This window comes from Saccoglossus kowalevskii, chromosome 18 (genome assembly GCF_978046115.1).
Source record: "Saccoglossus kowalevskii chromosome 18, keSacKowa6.1, whole genome shotgun sequence".
NCBI classification, from domain to species: Eukaryota; Metazoa; Hemichordata; class Enteropneusta; family Harrimaniidae; genus Saccoglossus; species Saccoglossus kowalevskii.
Genome location: NC_140658.1, coordinates 21,244,175 through 21,254,786, shown reverse-complemented (window position 1 = coordinate 21,254,786; position 10,612 = coordinate 21,244,175).

The window sequence follows — 10,612 nt, the reverse complement described above, 5'->3', positions numbered from 1 at the left end:
CTAATTGTAGTTTCATAATTTCAGTTTCTTGTAGGAACAATGTTGCTTCATAGAAATGATATCAGAAGAAGTTTTCCCTGGTTGATGATAATGCCAAGATGGCCAATAAAACATTGCTTGACGTTTTTACTTTTATTATTTAATACAAAATGTGGATACAGTTGTATATTATCTGATTTATGTTTCATATGGCTTGACTGTACGAGCTAAATGAAGACAGTGTGTTGCAGCTTCTCATATAAATAACTTTTCTCCAAATACAAGTTCAGTTCTGAAGGCAACCTATGTTCTTCATGCTGTTCATCAAACAAATTCAGTATCTTTCCCATCACCAATCAGGATAGTACAACAGTTTACTTTATGTACACGTATAACACGTGTATGATATACGAGTACATGTATTTTGTCCCTGAAAATGTTTGTCTTTCATCAATGACTTCGTATGAGTGAATGTTAAAGGGGCACCTTCCAGTTAAGCCTAATCTCACAACAAATTTACTTTCTGGATTAAAATAACAATGGATAACAAAAGATAGATTAACATTGTAAACAACATAAATAATAGTATCTCATGATTCTTTGGTGCAATCCATGGGATTGAGCGGTTCCCCTTTAAATGCACATAATATTCAGTGCCTTTACTCGAGTCATACAATTTATATCAGAAGAAAATAACTTTAAATTCATCGTGGTTGGACATTTTATCACGGTATCTGCATGGAACGTGATAGGAACTGTGCATACGACAGTAATCACGAACTTCGACAGCGTAAAAACGGTCGTTCCAATTCGACTTTCAATGAAAAAATTGAATATGCTGTACCTCGCCCTGGTTTATCGAGTATCAGGTACATAAGTTCATGTTCACAGCCAACTTAGTTGATGTTTTGTTTTTTTTAAATCAACAAGGTACATAATATTTGGTTATTATCAAATAGTTCATTGTCTCTGGCCTTGCCCTGAATCGATCAAAAACCGTCGAGATGTACACCAAACAACTGGTATAACTTACACACATGATCATTAAATAATCACATTGCTGTAAGAGCAGAAGTTCATTGGAGCTGGTCCGGTGGTTTCTCTCTGTCTTGGCAGTAGACGAGACTGGAATGAACGTGTAATTGTCCCGCGACTTGGACAGCAGATACATATAAAATTGCTAATGGTTCACTAACAAAGAGAAGTGAGGTTTGTAGTAGGTCATACAAGACAGAACGACAATTGTAATGCACGTGACAATGGCGAGTGTGCAAACTTGAATGACGTCAGCATTAGTACTATATTACTGCAGCAAGCAATCAGTTGACAACTATTTGTTTCTAGTTTCACTAATCTTTACAGCCAGATCTGAGGGCCTTTGCCCCAATGTATGGCTAAGCTGTGTGATGTGGATGGGTTTCTCTGCCCGCTATTAGACATTAATATGTTTGCGTTGTGGAGAGAAGACGTTACCATACCACGACGTGAAGCTATTCGATTAGGTGCCGTACGTCAACGTCGGTTCGAGTCGCACACGCAGTACGTGTTTACTTTGATTTGATTTGACGTAGTACTAAGTGTTTATCCCGCCGTTTAGTCGGTGTTATTTACTTGCTAATGCAATAGCTGTTATTAACCTAAACATGAAAATAAACAAAGTGTACAAAATAAGTTATCCGAATATTGATGAAGGGTAAACAATAAATTCTGAAATTATTGCAAAGGATATTACCGTATGCTTACACTCCGATAATAAACAAAATTTAGTTGAATATTCCTATACCTATAAGAATAATGTGTCAGTACCGTTGCCATGGCAACCGATTTAGATATATTTGCCATATCACAAAACTAGACGACATAGTTAGCATGGACAAATTCAGTCATAAAATATTGTTTTAACCCGATAGCGGAAACTCTATCCTTCGCGCCATTATTACACACTGAAGTCACATTTGTCTGTTTGAAGAATTTAAATTACTACCAAAATACATTATTGGATTTTGGTTACCATGTAACCCCCACTATCCCCGTTACTTTGGTTTGTTATGTCGCCTATGATGCTCTCTAATGGCGAAAACGATGTTAATATGGAAAACGTTTTGATAGTTTATGACTAATTTGCATATTTAGGTGAATAGATAAAGTAATTACCTAATCGCTTGACATTTGACTAAAGTTTTGTTAACGTCGCAGTGTTGTTCATACGTAGCTATGTGATATATCAACTGAAAGGTATTACTAATTTAAAGATAGGTAAAATTTAATACTGTAATGAAATGCGCAGTGAAATATTTCTTGAGACATCGTTATCCTCATTATCCTCGTTATCCTCAAATTTGAAGATTTATTGATATGTATTATAAATTACTCAAAGGAAAATATATGTAATTTATTCCCGCTATACCTATTAACCAAGGAGTGTTTCAATTTGATACAAAGACTTGTTATTGCAGCAAAGAATGTGTATATATTGTTCAATAAATAGTCACTGAGTTTACAATACAACCACTCTTCATTTCTTTAAATATGACATCTTCACGTCTATGGAGTGTTGTTTAATATGCATTTATTGATATAAGCAAATTATATGTAATATACGAATCTTCATTATACCTACATAATAAAATTGTGGTACAAATTGTTTGTATATAATAAAAGATAACTCATTATTTATTTATATACAATTTCGTTTCCAATATATTATATATATTATATATAATGAAATTGTCATGATATTGTAATAAAAAATCCTGTGACGACATAACGGGTTAGAGGTCAACTCATCTCAGCCTCGTTATGCAAATTCCTAGCTCATATAACGGGAAATTCAGCAATTAATTCTTAACAGATCGATTCAATACACAATCAGAATAGTTACTGGTTATATTTGCGAGCAGGTGAGCAAAATAGTTTGTAAATAACTGCAAATAAAATGTAGTATTATAAATAAAAATTATGCATTATATACATATAATAGAAGTGTGCGGGAATATATATATAATATAATTGTTGTCTGTAAAAATTGTATGTATATAATATTGTTGTTTGTAAAAGTGATATAATAAATGAAATAACGTTTGGAAGAAATAATATGTATATAATGCATTGTATACATACAATACAAGTGTGCGTGAATATATTATATATATAATATAGTTGTCTGTAATAATTATATATGTAAATAATATGTATGTGTATGTATATATATATATATAATATTGTTGTTTGTAAAAGTGATATAATAAACGTGAGTGTGAACATTATCTGTAGATAGCGTAAGCGCAATGAGAATAATATGCAATATTTGATTATGCTGTTTTCATAATTTGCAAATAATATTTCAATATTTAATATATAACTAAACAAATGAAAATTATTTATACATAATGTTGACAAAACAATTTATTTTTATATAATATATTGGAATCAAAATTGTATATAAATGAGTTATTCTTTTATTATATACTTTGTACAACAATTGTATTATGTTCATATGACGACGAATCGTAGTTATAAAATATGATAACATGTTGAGGACGGTACAGCCCTAATTTACATACAAAATGATGCAATCTCTCTAATTCATGTTTTGCTATACCTTTCATATAACTTGACAAGAGAAATTAAAGATATTTCATTGCAAAACTTATGATGATAAAGATATGATGTTTTTAACACATCCATTTTCATTCTATGACATAAAATGATAAATAAACAATTTTTTTATATGCGAGTCTGGTTGAAGTGATGACAGGATTTGTTGAATTATAACAACTACAGCAAATGAAATAGAATCATGGTTCCGTCGTAATTGTTGTTAATATAGGTTTAAAATATGTTGTTTTCAATTATTTGAGCAATCAAGCGCTAATGCACCTGTGTATGTAAAGTAATTATGGTCTCAACGATATACAATACCCATCAAGTCGTGATATTGAAGGGAATATTCGAAGAGCATGACAGTTGAGAATCGGCACATTCATAGCAGAGAGACTAGAAAAGAAATGAGCTTGTATTAACCTGTAAAGCTAGTGAAATTGTTTTCATGCCAGTTAAGTTTCTTGGTAATATTGTTGGTGAAAGTCATACGAAATAACAATTATTATGAATGCAAACATTATCAACTGAACTTCCCAATTTGAAAAAAAAACAATTCAAGAACATGTTTCGGGCTCATTAAAAATCGTGTTGACGGATTGATCTAAAGTTGCCAGGCTATTCTAGACCGTTTGTTATGTCAATATATGCATCAAATGTGGGTCTTAGTGATCAAGATCAAGTTGATGCAATATGACCAGTATTGTACGCCAAGGGAACAAGCCGATGAATATTTGGAGAAATGTTTCGGAATATTTATATGTGGGTTCACCGCGCGTTCGAAACCCGGCTCTTATAGGCATTGTGTACATTGCACGGCGGTGGGTTCAACGCATTTAAGCTGTGTGGCCCGGATGAAGGACATGCGCTTATTCTAAACAATGAATTTAGTATATTGTGCGCGGTATTAGCAAGATGTGTCTGGCAATAATCTTCATCTGATTCATTTCAAATGTTACCGATGAAGAGATTATGACAACAATTTCTTGCCAATAATTCTTTAGGTTTGCTCATTTCAGTAAATACATTGATCGAAGACTGTACTGTGTTAAGGATACCCTGCCATATTTGAAAAACGCCTAGGGAGCCTCGTCCCTGGACAGGAGTGACAAACAAACCTCAACTCCTGATAACAGTTATCGAGGGATCGCTATATCGACTTCCAATCATCATGTTTGAAGTCCGTTACTCGACAATGATACTAACCTTCTTCTGTGTAACACTAGAATGAGTTTTACTCTGCATCAATAACCAGGTCATTAAAACACACCTGATGCCGTGTCCGTGTAATCTAACCCTGATCTCATCGACGCAGCATTAGTGCTAATCCAAAGGTGTTCGAAGCGATTCGTGCACTTTCGGCGTTGCTGTACTACTAGCCAAACTGGTAAAACTCTCACACCCATTTTCAGAAGATTCTTCAAAGAAGAAGTTGCGTCGAATAGGAGATATGATGTTTACGTATTTTTTTGGATTTATCACTCTTTGCGTTTTCCAGCTTAGAGTCTGTGGTGAGTGCCGAACATACTTCTTTTTTCATACATTCTTCTGTATATTTACTTTCTAGTACGATTATTTATTTTTGGTTTTCGTCAAACCCTCATCTGATTACGTTATTGTAATCTCTATGTGTTTTCCGAATGATCAAAAAACGTTTCAGGGAAATCGTTAGTAACAGCAGTAGTTCACATAAGCAATTGTGCATTTAAGCGTGTCTCATGCCATTGAGAGAAGAGAGTGGACGACACGATAGGGCAAAAAATTACTTTATTAAATACAAGAAATTATATTTCTCATTTTTGGAATAAATAAACAATAATCAGTTCGATATATATATTTGAAATCCACAAATATGATTGTACAGCGTCTGCGTATAAAATTACGCATTCATTTCTAACAACCCTTTAATATTTAACGGATAAGTCAAATTCAGGGATCAACTGCTATTCGCATTAATTGTGCAAATACCGTTTTTACGGCTGTGTTGTTCGTATCAGCTAATAATCAAAATATAGCTCCAAGGCTTTGAATTGCAGATGAATTGGGGTTATTCATCTATTATTGAAAACAAATGCCTGGGTTGGAGGAGAGGTGAGCTTGAACACGTAAATTATTTATGAGAAAATAACAAACCTAACTATATATAATCCAATAGGCTGTATTTCCTTCAGTTCAAGGCGAAAAATAGTAAACAGAATATCTTGATTAAAATCCACTAGCATTACTAGAATTGCGTCGCGTTTCATTCACGAAGGTGTTGGTGTAAACTGCGTTTTAAAACTATACACGTCACACACTTAGACTTTAATCCCCCTCGGGTATCATTATTAATTATTATATATATGATATATTAAAATGATAAGATTGATATGATGTAATCATGGATATTAATATCGAATACACATACGGACACTATCATTGGGCTGTTGCAAAGCAATGCTTTGTGTGGTTCATTTGAATGCACGTATGTTTACGCAATACCTTCCATTCTCACCAATAAGTTGTATATATAAAATAGAGTTAATTGCAAAAAAAAAACATGAGGCGTACACTGAAGCTACTCGCTACATTTGTCGTATACCAATTCTCAGCTTGTCAAATTTTAATGCGACAATCGATCACATTAAATTAACGAAAACATAATTTCCTTATTAGAATGTCTTACTGGATTCAAATAACAATGAGAAGCACAATACGCAAATTGCTATACGAGTATTTTTGCAAATATGTGACTTATTTGCAATTGTTATGACATGTATCATTTGCCGATGTTTTGACTCGAGTGTTGGTGATATAATCATTGAATATAGTAATAGTGTGGTCTGGCTGGATATTGAATACTATATTGATTTGTTATTTTACGCATTCGTAGAGTGAGTATTGTTTCATTACAATATATGTAGCACATTACAATATACTGCTAAGTAATCATGCGCTGGTCGTTAAAGCGGGAGCGTCGTCACCAGCGCACGCGCGGGAATTGAGTCGCAAGCGATGCTAAAAACACACGCTAAAACGCAAAGGCTCATGGGTAGACGCTTGTTTGGAAACAATGACATGCTATGGTTATCTGACGCATGCGCAGGTGAAGACTCTCCCGCTTTAAGTTAGTGTCCAGAAAACGCCATGGTTAATAGACTTTAATTAAATCAGCTTCTTGCAGCATTTACCCAATGTGGAAATCATTTGATATAAAATAACACAGATGGATATATAGTCTAGCATTAATTCGGTGATTACTTGCTTATCGTGGCGGCGAATGTCGCAAACACTATGTGAAACAAAAACCGCAAACGGATTCCGTCTTGTTGAAAAAACGACGATGGTTCTCGAACTCATTTGTTTCAGAAAAAAACACAGCAAGTAACATGCAATTACTAATATCGACATTGTATTCACAGTTTCTAGTTTGGAAAATCCAAGACGCTCTTTTTACGTCGATAACTGACTGTCCACATTTAAGGGATCTAGCAATGACGTCACATGTAGACTGCCTTGTTTTGATATACCACCCCATGTATACAATGTTCTCACAAGAAATAAATAGACCACTCTAAAATTACGACGGACGTAACTAACGTTAAATCAAACACGGTCTGCGTTCTTATAGTGTATAGTTAGGCCGTTCTAAATCTGAAAATGGCCTAACTATCCACACATCGATGCGTATTGACACACTGCATGCAATTGGGTGGTTACCCACAATTTCCTACACTGCTGAATCTAATTGACGGTTGTCGTCTACGGTACTATTTCCACCTTCAAGTTCTTCTAGATAACACGGTAATATTCCGCAACAACAGTATTACAAAACAACCTGTATGTTCCCCGTTATGTCCAAGCTATCATAATAGGCATACTTGATCATAGCCATGTACAAACAATGAGTCCCCCGATAATTTAAAGTATAAGGGACGACGTCAAAAGATCGATGTCGGATAAAAAACTTATTTCCTTTAGTTTGGGGGTGGGGGTTTGACCTCAAAAAATTTCCATCCTACAAAAACGATTTTTATTTTTTAATGAAGTCAAAAAAATCTTGGAGTGTTTGAAATTCGTTTTTTTTTTCTATCCAATCATGGACAGAAATAACCGAAAAGGGAAAAAACAACAGAAAAATGGTTTGGTTCGAGTGTAAATCTGTGCGTCAAATGAGGTACATTTGTAAAATCTTTTTACACCCACCCGACAACCAACTGCTATGCAATACTACTGTCCGATTATCAATTTATATTTAATGGTGAATGTAGTCTGACGCCATGACCAATATTTATCAATTAAGTTTCAGTGGGGGGTAGGGGGGTTTAGAAAAAAACTAAAGGAATTAAGTTTTTATCCGACATCGATCTTTTGACGTCGTCCCTAAATATCTTCTAATGTTCAGAAGGGGCGAAAATATGACGACCACTAGATAATATGAGGTTAACATCATAATTCTGGTATCACTTATGTGTGGATCCAGTTGATAAGAGTGGCGTCATGGACTAAACAATGTTTTTTAGCAACATGAAATTATTATGACCATGAATATTTCACTTCACCGGCAGAAAATACATTAATAATCAAAATAGCACAATTCAACCCAAAATTACGAACTTTATGAAAATCATCACATAACTACGTATTACTAACTCTGTTCTTAGAAAAACTCAGAGATAATATTATTTGCCTTGTTGTTGGAACAACTCAGGTATAATATTATCTCTCTTGTTGTTGGAACAACTCAGGTATAATATTATCTCTCTTGTTGTTGGAACAACTCAGGTATAATATTATTTCCCCTGTTGTTGGGTCTACTCAGGTATAATATTATCTCCCTTGTTGTTGGTACTACTCAGGGATAATATTATCTCCCTTGTTGTTGGGACCACCCAGGGGTAATATTATCTTCCTTGTTGTAGGGACCAATCACGGATAATATTAACTTCCTTGTTGTTGGGACCACTCAGGGATAATATTTTTTCCCATGAACCGGTCTTCACTGGAGAGATAATTTTATTTTACTTGTACGATAAATAGGCTTTCTATAGAGATAATATTATATCACTTGTCCCATGTAATGGAATACAATCTCACCAGTGGTCAGTACATGGACCATCGAAATAATACTATACCCGTAGGGATGGCAATACATGAAAGACGCGCGTCGAACGTCTGCCGCAAAAATCGAACGACTTGATTTTGAACTCGAATTTCTTTATTTCGTAGCTCACACCGACCGGTCGATCTTCGACAGTGGAATATTGCTTCCGAATACCCTTACTTAATCGAAATTGTCTATCATCAAATGTGGACAGCACATAATTAAGCATGAAAATGTCCCCCAAAATACTTTCGTTTGTCGAATCCCACGCGATGTTTGACGCCACTACGACGCTATGACCTTTGCATAACGCGTGATTCTCGCAGTGAACGGAAAATGGTCTATTGAGATCAAATTATCTATTCCATAGTGAAACATGTCGAAATCAAGCACCAAAAGGGCAAGAATATTATTTGGTCTACTAAGTTGTTCAGTTGGATCGTTTATAGGTATAGTTATAAGCTAATGGAAAACCATGTTCAGTATTCTAATAGACACACATACACGGCACTCGGTTGCATACAACATTTTGTACATTTAAGTTTTATTACAATACATTAATCTCATAATACTATCCACGAACCGAAGTATCGACCAGCTCTACAAATGGCTTATATAAGGTGATAACATTATTACCACCAATACTTCGAGTGTCAAAATAACAGAAAAATCGTGCATTTACGGAATTTCGCTCATGAATCACATGCTAATTTGTATTAAAGGGCTGCAGTCGTCGTGCCGCGTCCTGTTCGATATGGGACTCATAGCGATGTATACAACGCGTGTAAAATACATTGTTTATTTACATGAAATTCGAACACGCGCTGCGCGACGACTACCGCGCTTTGATTAGGCGTGACGTGACGTGGACGCGAATTTCCAGTTCCGGTTGTTTTTTGTTCAAAATATTCCTTCAGTTGTCATTATTCTAAGTTATTGTCATTGTACCATGCCAATAATTCTCATAAATTTTCTTATCGCAGTGATAACAATATTACTGTCGCACGATTTGGTTTTCTACGCGTGCTGCTCGAGCACATTAAAACTGACGACGTCTATCGCGCCACGCCACGCTCAGAGCAAAATATCACTTAGTGTCATTCGTATTGACTGCCACAATGACATTAGTATTCACATACCGTCGTACTATGAATGATGTAAGATTGCTGAACCATGCATCTTTTACAGCGGTACTGTATAATCGGAAATTATCGTAATTTGAGAGAGCTAACATCTCGACATGAAACAGTACCGATGTCATTTACCGTATCTTAAACAGATGGTATGCGAATACGGGGCTATGAAGCATCAACAACTTTGCCATATAGATTAGAAATTATCATACTCGACATAAAAAAACGTGAGATATGCATCTGTAAATTTCCTTTGCCAGTTTTTTATTATCATTACGGGAAATGACGAACTGAAGTCGAACATTGTTATTTTTGGTTAGTTTGCTGAAATTCTTTACAAATAAATAAGTTAGCGACCAATTTCCATCAGTATACCATTTTTCGTTCACTGCGAGGTCAATTTTGACGAAGTAAAAGTATCTCAACGCAACAATTGAGAAGTTGGCATTTCGACATTCAGCTATAAATAAAAAAGTCAACTTCAAAATTATTCAGGTTTTGCGGCGTCTCGTAAATCACCGATTAAGACACATTTCCAATGTGACACCACTGACTGTTTTTCACTGTCATTCGATGTTAAATATAGGTCTTTTTGAGTGTTTAGTTATACAACTACTCAACCATAATATTTCCTATATTTAAAGTACTGTAAAATACTTGGAATTAATTTTGGCTATTTTCGCTAAAGGAGTGATTCGGGGAAAATATAATCCAGCAAATATACCTTTTTTTCTATATTTTACATTCAACTTGTTAAAAATCAGTGAAAAAGAATTCCATACAAAACACCCAAAAAGTCTTTTCAGTGAAAATTAAT